The sequence below is a fragment of the Oryctolagus cuniculus genome, chromosome 19 (assembly GCF_964237555.1).
Source record: "Oryctolagus cuniculus chromosome 19, mOryCun1.1, whole genome shotgun sequence".
NCBI classification, from domain to species: domain Eukaryota; kingdom Metazoa; phylum Chordata; class Mammalia; order Lagomorpha; family Leporidae; genus Oryctolagus; species Oryctolagus cuniculus.
Window position 1 is genome coordinate 53,027,056 of NC_091450.1, and position 17,598 is coordinate 53,044,653.

The 17,598-nt window shown below is 43.2% G+C and overlaps 1 protein-coding gene across 10 annotated transcripts in view; it reads left to right on the plus strand.

Moving 5' to 3' along the window:
- The window catches only part of LOC127486052 (uncharacterized), a 227,872-nt gene that overhangs the window by 175,806 nt on the left and 34,468 nt on the right, over nucleotides 1–17,598 (plus strand). For 9 of the 10 annotated variants that reach the window (XR_011384513.1, XR_011384505.1, XR_011384507.1 and 6 more), the window contains one exon: nucleotides 842–1,089. The exons of the other annotated variant lie outside the window; for it this stretch is intronic. The gene's annotated coding sequence lies outside the window, so the exon portion shown is untranslated. The remainder of the gene's footprint in view (nucleotides 1–841; nucleotides 1,090–17,598) is intronic. 10 annotated transcript variants of the gene reach the window in all.

Below are 17,598 nucleotides of genomic sequence, written 5' to 3' on the forward strand. Positions count from 1 at the left end.
TTTCCCTGACTGTTGCTGGGAGCCTGCACAAGAGCTGCTGCAGCTACTAGCTACTTACATCCAACATGGTGCCTGCCCTCTCTGAGCTGCTAGTCAGGGTCTGTTGTGAGGGGATGGGGAGAATTGTCTCTCTCTTCTGCTGGGGTAGAGGATATCCTGTTACTCACAGGGTCCATGACACATACAAGACAGTCTGCTAGGCTGTCTCTGCAGCTATTTCAGCATTGGCATGGGCCACTGCAGCCTGATCTCACCTTGTTCTTCAGAGCTGGCACTTTCTCCAGCTCTCAGCTGCTGGGTCTTGTGTTGTATCAGTGCTTGTTGCAGCTTCCACACAGATCCACAGCATCTCTCCTCCTCTTACAGAATCTGCACTCTCCCCTGGGAATGCACTTTCTCTGCCTTTTTTCCTATTTTATCCTAGCTTATAGCAGTCCTCCTTTTCCCTATTCCTCTGTATGGAACCCCCTCCGAGAATTATCTGTTTTGTTTACCTTCTCAAAAAGCCAATTTTTGAGCATGTGTTGAAATGTAATACTCTGTGTGTTGTTTTTTAGGAGCAGAGATGCTGGGAGCTGACTAGATCATGAGGGCAAATCTGAGAATGCTGTCACTGCCCTTATTTTTTAAAAAAGGTTTTATTTCCTTATTTGAGAGGCAGAGTTACAGAGAGAGAGAGGGAGAAACAGAGAGAAAGTGTTCCTTCTGCTGGTTTACTCCCCAAATGGCCACAATGGCCAGAGCTGAATCAGTCTGAAGCCAGGAGCCAGGAGTTTATTCCAGGTCTCCCAGGTGGGTGCAGGGGCCCAAGGACTTGGGTCAACTTTGACTGGTTTCCTAGGCCAGAGCAGAGAGTTGGATCAGAAGTGGAGCAGCTGGTACTCAAACCCGTGCCATTGTGGGATGCCAGGCCTGAAGGTGGCCTTACCCACTATGCCACAGCACCATTTGAAGAATGGATTGATGGAGCAGCTTGTTTATACCTTTGCAATTCTGCCATATGACGGTGCACGGACATTAGCCACCGAAGCTTCACCAGACACGGAGTCCCCTAACACTGTGACCTTGGACTTACCAGCCTCCGAAAGAGTGAGTAATAAATCCCTGTTGTTTATAAACTTCCCAGTGTAATGTGTTTTCTTACAGCATCCAAAATGGACTAAGATGGAGTAATAATCTGAAAAGTTTAGAAATGGGTGGGCATTGAGGCACAGCAGGTTAAACTGGCATTTGGGTTGTCAGCATCCTACATCAACCTGCCTGTTGTGAGTCCCAGCTCCTCCATTTCCAATTCAGTTTCCTGGTAATTCCTCGGGAGGCAACAAACAATGGCCCAAGTGCATAGTTCCTGCCACCGACATTGGAGACTGAGATGTAGTTCCTGGCTCCTGGCTTCTGCCTGGCCCAGTCCTGGCTTTTGGGGGCATTTGTGGAGTAAGTCAGTCATGAGGTAGAGGCTCTCTCTTTGTGGCTCTGTCACTCTGCCTGGCAAATGAACACATAAACCTTATGAAAAACATCGTTGATGACATGACTTTGGTAAATGCTTCATCAAGTAAGAAGTTTAAAAAGTAAAACATGGGGCTGGCACTGTGGTATCACGTACAAGCTGTGGTTTGAATCCTGGCTGTTCTACCTCTGATCCATCTCCCTGCTAATGCACGTGGGATAGTAGCAGAGGATAGCTCAAGTGCTTGGGAGAGAGAGAGGGGGAAGGGGGAAGGGGGAAGGGGGAAGGGGGAAGGGGGAAGGGGGAAGGGGGAAGGGGGAAGGGGGAAGGGGCTCCTGGCTTCATCCTGGCTGAACCCTGGCTGAACCCTGGCTGTTGTGGCCATTTGTGGAGTGAAGTGAGCAGATGGAAGATCTCTTTTCCTCTGTCTCTCCCTCTCTGTATGTAACTATTCCATTCAAGTAAATACAGTAAATAAAGTAAATCTTTTTTTTTTAAAAAAAGGGTAAAAGAAACAGAAACCCTAGTTTAGTGGGAAATAAGCAACAGGTATGAACAGCTCAATGGAAAATGACCATTTACCCATATAGCATAAATTTTAAAGTAATCACAGATCATTAAAACTATACTAGTGTAATGTTCTTTATTTTTAAATTATTTTTGAAATAAATTCTCATGAATTTCATAGGTGCTGTTCCAGGAAGACAGCCACATTTTTCTCTCCCCCATCCTCTCCCTCCCTTGTCTCTCTTCTTTTCATTATTTTTTATGAGGTATAGTTTTAATCCACTTTATTATTCACAGTCTTAATTCACCACTAACCATAGTATTCAACAAGGAAAGGTAGGAAGACCACAGTTCCACAAGAGTAGTATAATTGTCTTAACCATAGGTTTGACAAGGTTATAAAACAAAGTTTTGAGCAATAGTGATATACAAAAGCATTCTTTATGATTTTGTGTTTTGATTTTAAAAATGTTAGCTTCCACATATAAGAGAAGACATGTGATATTTGTATTTCTCTGGCTGATTTCACTAACTGATGTCCTCAGTTGCATCCAGTGTGTTATTTTTTTTTTTTCGAAAGGCAGAGTCAGACAGAGAGAGAGACAGAGAAAGAGTTATAGACAGTGAGAGCGAGAGAGAGAAAGGTCTTCCTTCCATTGGTTCACTCCCTTAACGGCCGCTACGGCCGGCGCTGTGCCGATCTGAAGCCAGGAACCTGCGTGCTTCCTCCCTGTCTTCCATGCGGGTGCAGGGACCCAAGCACTTAGGCCATCCTCCGCTGCCCTCCTGGGCCTCAGCAGAGAGCTGGAATGGAAGAGAAGAAACCGGCACTAGTACCCGGTGCCCCAACTGGGACTAGAACATGGGGTGCCGGCGCCACAGGCGGAGGATTAGCCAAGTGAGCCTTGGCACCGACCAAGTGTTGCTATGTTTTATACCTGAATAAAAATTCCATTATAGATATATACCATATTTTTCTTATGCATTATCTTGCTGTGTCTGTTGTGAACAGTGCTGCAAAAAACATGGTGGTGGAGGTATCTCTTTGATACATGATGCTAATACCTTATATGTATAAACCCAGTGGGATTTCAGGATCATATGACAAATTCCTTCTGGTTTCTTAAGAAATCTCCGTACTATTTTCCACGGTCTTTGAACGAATTACATTCCCACAGATGGTGTACCAGAGTTCCCCTTTTTTCATATCCTCTCATCATTTGTTATTCTATATCATGGATTTTAACAATTAAGAAAAGGCGGTTATTTATCATTGCAGTTTTGATTTGTATTTCCCTGTTGGCTAGCAGTGTAGAGCATTTTTTCCAAGATTTGTTAGACATTTGTATTTCCTTAGAGAACCGTTTGTTGAGTTCCTTTGGCCATTTTTAACTGGTTGTTGGTTTTTTGTTGTTCTTGTTCTCTTTTTTAAGTTGCTGATGTACTCTGATGATTAATTCTTTATCAGATAGTTAGCTTACAAATATTTTTCCTCATTCTGTTGATGATTTCCTTTGCTGTGCAGAAGCTTTTGACTTGCATATAATGCCATTTGTTTAGTGTTGATTTTGTTGCCTGTGCTTTGAGGGTCTTGTCTAAGAAGTCATCCCCTCTCCAGTGTCTTGGAGCATTTCTTCTGCAGTTGCTTCCAAAAGCTTCATAGTCTCAGTTCTTAAATTTTGGTCTCTGACCTATCTTTGTTCTGTTTATTAAATAAATAGATTCTTTCCCTTGATCAATTAATGCTCATCAGCACATTTTTTAGAGGAAAGTGGCTTGATGAATCCATCAAATAAATATATACAAGATCATTCTACTTTGCTATTTCATAAAAATTGGTTTTATTGCTGTACATAATTTTCATCAACCATGTAGGAAATGCATCCATAACAAAATCCCTTGTGATGTTACTTTATCATTGCTAAAGGCAATGTGACTTTGGTAAAGAATAAAGGAGTTTTACAAAAATTCATTGCATGTTCAAAATCTCTACTTCATGCATTTAATGTATTTTAGAGGGAGACACATAGTTATCAGAGTACATGACTTCTGCCAAGAGAACTTTCCAATTTACATTCCTCTTATTTTGTTTTACTAGTTGAACTTCCAAATATTTTGTTTCTTAAATTTTATTAGTAGATCATGTTTCCTAAATAGAAATACCTGAAATAGACAGGCATTAAGACCAGATTCAATTTATAGCAGAAACGTTAGATTTCAGTCTCTTTCAAGCAAATATATTTCATACATCCATGTAACCACCCATTCAGTTTCATTGTCTACAACACTAGTGGGTAAAATACGCTGCAGCCAAAATAATATATTTGAGATTTTAAGAATTTGAATGTCAGACTTCCGCTCTCCATGCAAAAAATTAGATGTGAATTCCCTCAAGAAAATGACCAAGGTAGGAGGAAAGATAACAAGATAACAATACTGCAGACTTCCCAAGGAAATAGTCTGCCTGCCTTGCCCTGGCAAACCTAAGGCAGCTCAGCAGCAGTCCAAGAGAAAATGTTCATTGCAGACTGGGGAATGAGGAGTCTCACACACTGAGGAATGGGGAGTCTCACACAGATCTGATTGAATGGTTTGTCTGCCTCAGGTGGACTGCCCTTAATGAGAAACCACTACAGAGTTTTTGGTTTGTTTGGGGGATTTGTTCGTTTATTTCAAAGTCAGAGTTACAGAGTGGGAGGGAGAGACAGAGATTTTTTTTTTAACTTTTATTTAATGAATATAAATTTCCAAAGTACGGCTTATGGATTACAATGGCTTCCCCCCCCCATATCGTCTCTCCCACCCGCATCCCTCCCCTTTCCCACTCCCTCTTCCCTTCCATTCACATGAGGATTCATTTTCGATTCTCTTTATATACAGAAGATCAGTTTAGCATACATTAAGTAAAGATTTCAACAGTTTGCTCCCACACAAACATAAAGTGAAAAATAATAGATGATTTTTTAAATGATGATGAAATCAGATCAGACCTATTGTCATGTTTAATCCCAGTGAGAGTCAAGTTGGGAATTGATAATTTCTTCTTCTTTTTTTTTTTTTTTTTACAGAGGATCAGTTTAGTATATATTAAGTAAAGATTTCAACAGTTTGCACCCCCATAGAAACACAAAGTGAAATATACTGTTTGAGTACTCATTATAGTATTAAGAGACAGAGATCTTTCATCCACTGGTTATAAGAAGCCAGGAGCCGGGGGCCCCATGTTGTCTCCCCACAAGGGTGACAGAGGCCCAAACAATCGACCCATCCTCAACAGCTGTTCCCCAGGCCTCTAAAAGGGTGCTGGATCAGAAGTGGAGCAGCCAGGGCAGGAATTGGTCTGATCAATGGATGCCTGCGCCACTGGTGGCCCTACCCACTACACCACAGCACTGGTATCTGGCCTCACTGTTTTTGACCATACTTGTAAGAACAGTCTTCTGAGAAGTGCACGGCTGCCCCATCTCAGTTGATTTTTATAAATGATGAGAGATATGGATCTAATTCCATTCTTCTACACAAATATATCGAGCTTTGCCAGCACCATTTGTTGAAGAGATTATCCTTATACCAATGAATGGTCTGAACCCTTTTGTCAAAAATCAGGTGGCCATATGTATTTACATTAACTTTGGGATTCTCTGTTTCGCTCCATGGGTCTATGTCTCATTTTTTTTATTGCCAGTCACATGATGTTTTAATTAGTGTAGCTTTTTAGTATGCTGTGAAGTCAGGCATTGTGATGTCTCCAGCTTGATTTTTATTTACTCAGGATCACCTTAGCAATTCTGGATCTTCTGTGGTTCTGTATGAATTTCAGGTTTTTTTTTCTAATTCTGTAAAGAATGTCATTGGTATTCTGTAGATTTCTTTATGAGATAGACATTTTAATGATTTAGATTCTTCCAATCCACAAAAAAAGGAATACCTTTCCAGTTTTGTGTCCTTGATGATTCTTTGGTCAGTGTTTTATAATTTTCATTATAAAGATCTTTCATTCATTTGATTAAATTTATTCCTAAATATGCTAATTTTTGTGGTTATTGTGAATTGGATTTTTGTTGCTCTCTTTGTCAGTGAGGCCATCATTAATATGTAAAAAGGCAGCTATTTTTGTCTATTTATTTGTATGTAACCTTTACTGAATTGGATTATCAGTTGAAGCAGCATTTTGGTGGAATGTTTGTGTTCTTCCAGGAACAACATCATGGTTTTTTTTGTTGTTGTTGTTTTTGTTTTTGTTTTTGTTTTTTTTGACAGGCAGAGTGGACAGTGAGAGAGAGAGACAGAGAGAAAGGTCTTCCTTTGCCGTTGGTTCACCCTCCAATGGCCGCCATGGCCAGCGCGCTGCGACCGGCACACCGTGCTGATCCGATGGCAGGAGCCAGGAGCCAGGTGCTTTTCCTGGTCTCCCATGGGGTGCAGGGCCCAAGCACCTGGGCCATCCTCCACTGCACTCCCTGGCCACAGCAGAGAGCTGGCCTGGAAGAGGGGCAACCGGGACAGAATCCGGCACCCCGACTGGGACTAGAACCCGGTGTGCCGGCGCCGCTAGGCGGAGGATTAGCCTAGTGAGCCACGGCGCCGGCCTAACATCATGTTTTCTGCAAACATTGATTATTTGACTTGTTCTTTTCTAATTTTAGTGCGTGTTATTTTGTTCTGCTCTCCAATTGCTCTTGTCAAAATTTACAATACTATATTCAGTCAGAGTGGTGAAAGTGGACACCCATGTGTTTTTACAGATTTTGATGAAATGCTTTCATCTTTTCCTCATTCAGCATAAAATTGGCTGTTGGTTTGTCAAATATAACCTTTATGATTTTCAGGAGTAATCCTTCTTTTCTTTATTCATTTGACAGGCAGAGTTACAGAGAGAGAGAGAGAGAGAGAGAGAGAGAGAGGAAGAGAGAGAGAGAAAGGTCTTCCTTCCATCGGTTCATTCCCCGAATGGCCGACATGGCCTGAACTGTGCAAGCCAAAGCCAGGAGCTAGGAGCCTCCCCCAGGTTTACCTTGTGGTTGTAGGGGCCCAAGCACCTGGGCCATCCCCCACCACCCTCCCAGGCCACAGCAGAGAGCTGGTCTGGAAGAGGAGCAACTGGGACTAGAACCCAACACCCATATGGGATGTTGGCGCCGGAGGGGGCGGATTAATCAGGTGAGCCACGGCGCTGGCCCCGAGGCATATTCCTTCTATATCTACCATCAAAAGGTAATGAATCATACCCAGTGCTTTCTCTGCATCTAATGAGAGTATGGTTTTTATTCTTCCATTATATTGATTAATTTATGATGTTGATTGGTTTGCAAATGTGGAACCACCGTGGCTTTTTCTGGATAAATTCCAGTTGATAGTTATGTATGAGCTTTTTGATGTTTTGAATTTTTTGGCTAGCACTTTGTTGAGAATCTTTGCATCTATGTCCTTCAAGGATATAGGCTTGTAGTCTTCTTTCCCTTTTGTGTCTTTGTTTTTAGTGTCTAAGTGATGTTGGCCTCCTAAAAGGAGTTTGGCAGCGTTTCATCCTGTTCAGTGTTTTCAAATACTTTGAAAAGTGTTGGAGTTTGTCTTTAAATGTTTTGTGGAATTTGATAGTAAAACCACCAAGTCTTGGGCTTTTCATTGATGGAAGAATTTTGATTACTGCTACAATCCCATTACTTTTTATGAGTCTGTCAGATTGTGTTTATCTTCTGGATTTAATTTGGTAAGTTATTTGTATTTACAAACTTCTCCACTTCTCCAAGGTTTTCCAGTTTATTAGCATATAGTATTGAATGGAAATGCCTTTTGAAGCCTTGTATTTCAGTAGTGTTGGTTATAATGTCCACTTTTTCATCTAATCTTATTTACTTGAAGTTTTGAGGGTTTTTCCTCTTTTTTTCTTTGTCAGTCTTGTTAGCAGATTATCTATTTTTTAAAAATGTTATGTAAAGTAAACAAAGTTCATGTACTTGCTATATACATATTCAGGAACATATTGATTCTTCGCATCCAATATTTCCTATATCCCATGCTTCCATACGTCTTCCTCATCCCTCTCCAATTTGCACTGTTAATTCTTACAGAAATCTATTTTTCAGTTAACTTTATACTCATAATATTAACTATACACTAAGTAAAAGTTCAACAAATAGTCTGAAGAAAATAAATTGTTCCTCAAAGTGAGACAAGGCTTGTAAAAAAGCACCATATCTCAAAATGCCCATTTCACTCCTACACACGTGTTAAGTACTCTGTTAGTTACCACAGATCAGGGACAACATATGGTATTTTTCTTTTTGAGACTAGGTTATTTCACTAAGTATAATGGTTTCCAGTTGCATCCATTTTGTTGCAAGAGACAGCACTGCATTTTTCCTGCTAAATAGTATCCCATATTGTGTGTATACCACAATTACTTCTTTTCAAGAGTTATTTATTTTAGAGGCAGAGTAAGAGAGAGGGAGAGACAGAGAATGAGAGGTCTTCTATCTGAGAATGAGAGGTCTTCCATCTGGTTACTCCCTAAATGGCTGCAATGGCTAGAACTGGGCTGTTGTGGCCGGCCCTCCGGCTCACCGTGCTAATCCTCTATCTTTTGGCAATGGCACTCCAGGTTCTAGTCTTGGTTGGAGTGCTGGTTGTGTCCCTGTGGCTCCTCTTCCAGTCCAGCTCTCTGCTGTGGCCCAGGAATGCAGTGGAGGATGGCCCAAGTGCTTGGGCCCTGCACCCATGTGGGAGGCCAGGAAGAAGCACCTGGCTCCTGGCTTCGGATCAGCACAGTGCACCAGCCATAGCGGCCATTTTGGGGTGAACCAATGGAAGGAAGACCTTTCTCTGTCTGTCTCTCTCTCTCACTGCCTAACTCTGCCTGCCAAAACAAAAGAAAACAAAACAAAACAAAACAAAAGAACTGGGCTGTTCCGAAGCCAGGGGCCAGGAGCTTCTTCTGGGTCTCCCACACGGGTGCAAGGACTTGGGCCATCTTCCACTGATTTCCTAGGCCATCATCAGGGAACATTCAGGCTTAAAACCGGCGCCACTATGGGGTGCTGGTGCAGTAGACTGAGACTTATCCCACTTTGCCATGGTGCCTGCCCCCATAATTTCTTTACCTAGTCATCATTTGACAGAGATGTGGGAATGGTCCTCAGAGATGGGTAAGACACTCAGCATCCTGTACCAATCTAAGAGCTCTAGGCCAAGCTGCCAGAGTTACCAACGACGGGTAAGGGCAGAGATGACTGAGGGCAACCTAAGACAGAGGCATTCTCAATAAAATAAAAAAGGGGAAGATGTAGGCAGCCTTTGGACAAATCAGGGCCAATCTTGGCTTGTGGAATTCCTAGGATAAGAAAGTCACATACTCCCATCCTGAAGGAGGATGATAATCAAGAACACCCTGTTAAAATTATCTTTGCTGCCGGATGCCCCAATAACTTGCTTACGTATGTTACTATTTTTTGTGATTCTTTGTTCTGCAGCTGGATATGGATAAATGCCGCGGCTCACTAGGCTAATCCTCCGCCTAGCGGCGCCGGCACACCAGGTTCTAGTCCCAGTCGGGGCGCCGGATTCTGTCCTGGTTGCCCCTCTTCCAGGCCAGCTCTCTGCTGTGGCCAGGGAGTGCAGTGGAGGATGGCCCAGGTGCTTGGGCCCTGCACCCCATGGGAGACCAGGAAAAGCACCTGGCTCCTGGCTCCTGCCATAGGATCAGCACGGTGCGCCGGTCGCAGCGCGCTGGCCACGGCGGCCATTGGAGGGTGAACCAACGGCAAAGGAAGACCTTTCTCTCTGTCTCTCTCTCTCACTGTCCACTCTGCCTGTCAAAAAATAAAAAAAAAAAATAAATTAAAAATTAAAAAAAAGAACACCTGTTAAAATTATCTTTGCTGAAGGAGGTACCTTTCTCTGAAGGGAGGAGAGAACCTCCACTTTGACTATGACCGGGTCTAAACAAGATAAGAATTGGAGAACTCAGAGGGCTTCCATAGCCTTGGAAACTCATGACCGGAGCATAGGGAGACTACTGATGCCATAGACAGGAGTGTCAATTGGTAAAGTCAACAACAGGAGTCACTGTGCACTTACTCCTCATGTAGGATCTCTGTCCTTAATGTGCTGTGTATTGAGATTTAATGCTATAATGAGTACTCAAACAATATATTTCACTTTGTGTTTTTATGGGGGTGCAAACTGTTGAAATCTTTACCTAATATATACTAAACTGATCCTCTGTAAAAAAAAAAAAAAAAATTGTCAACTCCCAACTTGACTCTCCCTGGAATTAAACATGACAATAGGTCTGATCTGATTTCATCATCATTTAAAAAAAGTCATCTATTATTTTTCACTTTTTGTTTTTGTGTGAGCAAACTGTTGAAATCCTCACTTAATGTATACTAAGCTGATCTTCTGTATATTAAGATAATTGAAAATGAATCTTGATGTGAATGGAAGGGGAGAGGGAGTGGGAAAGGGGAGGGTAGTGGGTGGGAGGGACGGTATGTGGGGGAAGCCATTGTAATCCATAAATCGTACTTTGGAAATTTATATTCATTAAATAAAAGTTAAAAAAAATTATCTTTGCTGCCACAGGCCCCAAAATCTTGCTTACATATGTTATTATTTTTTGTGGTTCTTTGTGATTCTTTGTTCTGCAGCTGGATATGTATAAATGCTGCTGAGACTTTAGAATAAATGAGCCTTGATCAGCCTTCCAGCTTCTTCCAGGTCTCCCATGTGGGTGCAGGGCCCCAAGGACTTTGGCTATCTTCTACTGCTTTCCCAGGCCATAGCAGAGAGCTGGATCATAAGAGGAGCATCTGGGATTAGAACTGGCACCCATACAGGATGATGGTGCTTCAGCCCAGGGCTTTAACCCACTGTGCCATAGCGCCGGCCTTATTTATTTATTTATTTATTTATGTCAGAGTTACAGAGATTATGACCAAGAGAAAATCTTATTTATTTAAGATTTTATTTATTTCAGAGATGGAGTTACAGACAGATGGAGAGAGAGACAGAGAGAGAGGTCTTCCGTCCGCTGGTTCACTCACCCCAAAATGGCTGCAATGGCTGGAGCTGAGCTGATACCAGGAGCTTCTTCCAGGTCTCCTACACCGGTCCAGGGGCCCAAGCATTTGGGCCATCATCTACTGTTTTCCCAGACCATCAGCAGGGAGCTGAATCTGAAATGGAGCAGCCATTGGGACCATCTGGGGAATGAACCAACAGATGGAAGACCTCTCTCTCTCTCTCTCTGCCTCTCCTTCTCTCTTTGTGTAACTTTAATGGTCAAATAAATTAAAAAATCTTTAAAAGAAAAAACTACATATAGCCAAAGACAACACATTTTTGCTTTCTTTTTATATTTTATTCAATTCTTTACTTAATTATTTTTGTATTTGAAGGACAGAGAGTCTAGTAGTGGTGGGGAGGAGAGAGAGAAAGAGAGAATTTCTCATCAGCTGATTGATTTCCCAATTGCCTACAGCAGCTGGGGCTGAGCCAGGAGCTTACAGTCCAATCTGGATCTCCTCCCACATGCGTGTCAGGGACCCAAGTACTGGAGCCATCACCACTGCCTCCCAGGATGTGCGTGAGCAGGAAGCTTCAGGAGTGGAGTGGGGACTCACACCCAGACACTGGGATGAGGGATGCTGGTGTCCTACGTGGTGTCCTAACTGCTGCACCAAATGCCCGCCCCAGACAACAGACTTCTAACAGGGAGTTGCAGGCTGTGTCCTCATCACCTAGTTATGAAGAAGGCCTTGTGGTCAATGTATGTTATGGTATTTAGCTAACACTTTAAATCTCATGAAAAATTTAATACACAGCATGTAAATGTGTACTGCATTTGCACAGATAATGGTGTGTTTGGATGAGGTCACGGGCATTAGCACAAAGGGGTTGTTTAACAGTTATCTACCATCCCCACTTGTCTTCAAATACTGTGATTGAGATGGAACTCTAGCACATGAAAGCACTTGTTCACAGAGCCATTTTTAGAATATAAATTGATATTATAACAGAAGCCCTCTCTTAGCTCAGCATAATAGATAGGAGCCAGCATGTACTCCTGATCCAGGTTATGTTATGAGAATGAATTATTTTATTAACAGCTCTTCTAAGTAGCATTAGTGCTAATTAATGAAGAGATTTAATGTAATATTGATAATATTATGCATGCAAAATAGCATACTTCATCTCAGTAAAATAATTAAAATATACTTGAGGATGTTTTACATGCCACCCGCACTTGAGAGTGTTTATTGCTTGTTACTTAGTACATCAGCATTAGCCAGGAATGCCGATGATCTCATAAACATCCTGTATTCAGAATTCTGAAAAACATTCTGAACAAAGGCATTTTTTAAGATTTATTTATTTACTTGAAAGTAAGAGTTACACAGAGAGAGGAGAGAGAGAGAGAGGACTTCCACCTGCTGGTTCATTCCCAAATTGGTCCCAACAGCTGGAGCTGTGTCAATCTGAACCCAGGAGCTTCTTCCAGTTCTCCCACATGGATGTAGGGGCCCAAGGACTTGGGCCATCTTCTACTGCTTTCCCAGACCATAGCAGAGAGCAGGATGGGGAGTGGAGCAGCCGGGACTCGAACCAGTGCCCATATGGGATGCCAGCACTGCAGGCAGTGGCTTTACCCACTAAACCACAGTGCCAGCCCCAGGCATGTTGGTTAGTGGTATGGGGTTTCCTTTGGCAGAGGTGGAGAAGTCCCAGGATCAGATATGACAGTTGTGTGACACTGTGGATGTACTAAATGCCACTCTGATTTTTACAATGCTATATTAGTAATATTTATTATGCATTATATGCTTTTCTGCCACAGCACAACTCAGTTGTTTGGCGAGCCCCCACCCTCATCCTCTATGGACCAATCCAGTTTGCTTGTCCTCAGGCTGGCAGGTGACATAGGAGCATCTTACACTCTGAATGCCCTAGGAGGTTGGGTCCACATTTTGTTTTCTGCTTTCCATTTGTTATCACTTTGGCCCCAGGTTTTTCTCATTCACATCTGAATTCTATAACAATTTAATGCAAGGGAGTCTCAGAAAGGTCACAGAAAATGGCATTACTTCAATGCAGAAAAACCATCTCAGATTTTATATATATATATATATATATATAACGGCTGCTATGGCTGGCGCTGCAGCAATCTGAAGCCAGGAGCCAGATGCTTCTTCCCAGACCCCCCCCGCCCCATGCGTGTGCAGGGACCCAAGCACTTGGGCCATCCTCTGCTGCCATCCTGGGACACAACAGAGAGCTGGACTGGAAGAGGAGCAAGCAGGACTAGTAGCTGGCGCCCCAACCAGGACTAGAACCCAGGGTGCTGGCGCCACAGGCGGAGGATTAGTCAAGTGAGCCACAGCACCAGCCAAGCTATCTAGTTTCATATTGAAACAGACCAGTAAGAGTACCTTCTGCCCACTGTTAATTCTTATCTTGTCAAAGATGTTAGAGGAATGTTTTTTTTTTTTTTTGCCAGGCAGAGTGGACAGTGAGAGAGAGAGAGAGAGAGAAAGGTCTTCCTTTTGCCGTTGGTTCACCCTCCAATGGCCGCCGTGGCCGGCGCGCCGCACTGATCCGATGGCAGGAGCCAGGTGCTTCTCCTGGTCTCCCTTGGGGTGCAGGGCCCAAGCACTTGGGCCATCCTCCACTGCACTCCCTGGCCACAGCAGAGAGCTGGCCTGGAAGAGGGGCAACCGGGAGAGAATCCGGCGCCCTGACCGGGACTAGAACCCGGTGTGCCGGCGCCGCAAGGCGGAGGATTAGCCTAGTGAGCCGCGGCGCCGGCTAGAGGAATGTTTTTGAATTCCCCATTTCATATGATATTGGCTGTGGGTTTGTTATGTATGGGTTCATTAAGTTGAGAAATTTTTTTCCATATGCATGTGTTCATGATTTTAATCATGAATGGATTTTCTATTTTATGAATCCTTTAAGCTTTGTGGGGAAAATGTGCTAATAATCTAATTGGGGTTTCCCTTAAAAGGGACCATGTGCATTTCTGATTCAATTCTGTTTCTTTTTTTGTGGTGTTCTTTTGAGTACAAGCATAAGGTGACAGAACTTTTCCTGGTCACTTCTCTCAAGGACTTTTGAAGCCTCCTGTACATCACTGTCCATATATTTCTCCAGCCTGGGGAAGTTTTCAGCTGTTACCTCACTGCACTGGTTCTTCTTCTCTCCCTAGTGACTGCGGAAATTTGAATACTTGTTTATGTTGTGTTCCACTGGCCTCAGGAGGCCATCTTCTCTTTTGTTCCTTTTGTCTGACTGGTATATTTAAAAAGACTCGTCTTTGAGTTCAGGTATTCTTTCTTTTGCTCAGTCTAGTCTCTGTTATTGAGATGTGTTTGAGATTCACTTTTTTGACTGAATCACTTCATGCTTTCTAAGATTTCACTTTAGTTCTTTTTCAAGGTCTCTGTCTCTGTTGAAGTTTTCATTCATTGATATCATGCATCACTTGCATAACATTCAGCTAACTGTCCATATTCTCTTGTGTCTCTCTGAAGATCCTTATAGCCTGTCTTGAATTCTTTATCTGGCATTTTACTCATCACCTTTTCTTTGTGTTCTTGTACTGTAGTGTGGTTATATTCTTTTTGGGTAGCATATTGTTTTACTTTTCACTCTTCTGTCCCTATGTTGATTGTTGTACATCTGATAGATCAGTTTTTTTGTATCATTTTTAAGGGATGGTTTTCCAGGATTGAAGGATTTTTCCTGAATGTCTGTCTTTAGGTATTGACTATGTAGCATGTTTTTGTCTCCATTTCAAGTTAAATACCATAGCGGCCTCTCCGTATAGCTTATTTTGCTGTAGTTCACTACAGCAGCATCAAGGGTGTGGGGTCCATTGGAGTTGCTTGGCCCCATGGTATGGAATCTCTCAGCCACCACTAGAGTGAGGGAACAGAGTTGCAGAAATGACATTCTTTCTGGAAGCACACGTGGCTGGCTCTGTGAGTGGGCCCAGTGACGGCTCACCACCCATCACCCAAATGTGATACAAGAAGTGCTAGAGACCATTGCCTGATGGGCCAGAGCCCCAGGAGTCACAGTGAAGCCCATTAGACGGGGCAAGCAGACCCCTAGTCACTGCCAGAGGGTGGGGCTGGAGCTGCTGTATTGTATTTGGGGCTGAGATTTGCAGGCCACAGGACCTCCAGAGGGGCAGAAGTGACAGGAGTAGTGCTGGCGCTGGGCACTGATGATTTTTCTACTCTTTTATTTATTTATTTATTTACAGGCAGAGTGGACAGTGAGAGAGAGAGAGAGAGAAAGATCTTCCTTTTGCAGTTGGTTCACCCTCCAATGGCCGCCGCGGCCAGCACGCTGTGGCCGGTGCATCGCGCTGATCCGAAGCCAGGAGTCAGGTGCTTCTCCTGGTCTCCCATACGGGTGCAGGGCCCAAGCACTTGGGCCATCCTCCACTGCACTTCCCGGGCCATAGCAGAGAGCTGGCCTGGAAGAGGGGCAACCGGGACAGAATCTGGTGCCCTGACCGGGACTAGAACCCAGTGTGCCAGCACCGCAGGTGGAGGATAAGCCTATTGAGCCGTGGCGCCGGCCAATTTTTCTACTCTTAAAGAGAACCTGTTTGTGTTTCTTGTGGTAAAATTTCCAAAACTATTTCCAAAACTCCACCTTGACCCCAATTTAAGAAGCAGACTCACAGAGAATGATTAATAACTGTTCACTTCCACTGAACTGTGATCCACTGGGTGATTCCAACTATGCCAGAAATGGAAGCTGGGAACTAAATCCAGGTCTCCCACTTGCATGGCAGTGATAGATTTCTGTGAGTCGTCATCTGCTGACTCCCAGGGTCTTCGTTGGCAGAAAGCTGGATTCAAACTGAGGCACTGCATTGTGGGTGTCCAATGGGTGTTCCAACTACAAGGCAAAATGCCCACACACAAAAATGTTTTTAACTGTCAAGGCCTCCAGCAGTTGGACAGTTACCATGGAAGTGTCCTTACCATTTGCTGCATTCAGCAGCTTCTCTCTTCCTGGTAAGCTGGTATTTCTTGTAGTGGCCTATATTTCTCATGTTCAGGGACGCTGTTTTCCTTATGACCTCAATTCTTGGGCTAATCGAAGAAGAGAATTGGTGTTAAGTATGTTGTACTATTTTCTTGTCTTTACAAGTGACTATTCCATTATTTACATTTTGGAGCAGAAATTTAAAATTTCCTTTGAAATTACTTAAAAGAAAAATCACCAATTACAGATGTATAACACCTTGGTGTTAGTAGATTCATGTAATTGTGCAACCATCACTAGCATTCTGTTGTGAAAATTTTTAATGCCTTCCAAAGACCAGGGAATCCTCTTTGTAGTCATTCATTTCCCATTCATTGATCACCATGGCTGCAATTGAAAAGATCAAAAATCTGGAAAACAGGTATCATCAAATTTGAATCATTAAATTTGAATTTTATTAGATTATGCCTTCATCCAATCGATCTTTTTCCTACTTTTGAGATAAACAGAGGAGAGATCTCATTATATCTATTGGGAATAATTTAAGGAAACAAGCCATCTAATAGAGCAGAACGGAAAAACCTAAAGGAGAATGGTGGAGTAAAGTCATAGTGAATGTGTTTTCTTAAGTAGTATTTAGTGTGTTCCTTAGTCTCAGCCTGTCAGAGAGTGGTTGAAAATCAGCTGAGTATTAATAATAGGACTTTCTGAGCTCTGATAAAAGAGTAGTCCCATCTCATATATTTGAACAGTGGAAGTAGCTATGTTTGATCTAAATAAAGTAAGATGAAATACAGATAGTGGTTTCTGGGTGATGAATTACATTCTTGGGACAGGGAGCCTTGAGGGCAAGGCTTGTGTGTGAATTCTGCTGCCAATCAGTTGCCACAGGAATTTGCAAAATTCTCACGGCAATCATTTTCCTCAGTTTGTCAAGAAATAGGATAAGATCTTTGTACCTCTTTGGGGTCCCTTCTTCCGAGATTTCTCTGAGTTCCTGGGGACCAGGGATGTGCGTAAAACACGCCTGGGGAACTGAAGATGAGACCTGATGTTTGTCTTTACTCTGTGTCTCCTGCAGCAGCCTGGGCTTAGTCTACATTCTGAGCTCAAGAGCTGAGGGAGTGCATCAGAGAAAGCATGTTTGGGGGACAGGAGTTAGCCCAAGCAACACCAGGTGACATTAGAGCAAGTGGCACCCAAAGAGGGTGTGGATAGGGATAAGCCGAGTCAGAAACTTCAGGGGACTCTCACATATGCCTGATCCACCATCCAACTCCTCCAGGGGCATCCTGAGTTGAGCAGTAAGGACTGGGAGAGGAACTTATTCCACAGTGATGTGTGTACCTGTCCAGGGAGCTGCTCTGATGGACCCAGATTAGGTTTACAGGGAGTGGATGCACTGCCTCCTGTAGGATGAGGCTGTGAGCCTAAGGCTCTGACCAGACACAGGAGCTTCAGTTCTGTGGCTGTCCTTGCAGGTGATGCCCTCCAAGGAGAGTTGACTTAGAGAGAGCAGGTGGAACTTGAGGAAGGGATGGGTATGTCTGTTCTTACATTAAATAGTTCTTCCCTAAAGTCAGGTATATCAGGGTAATGGGACCCTTCCTCTGACGTGTTGGTACTAAGAATAGGCT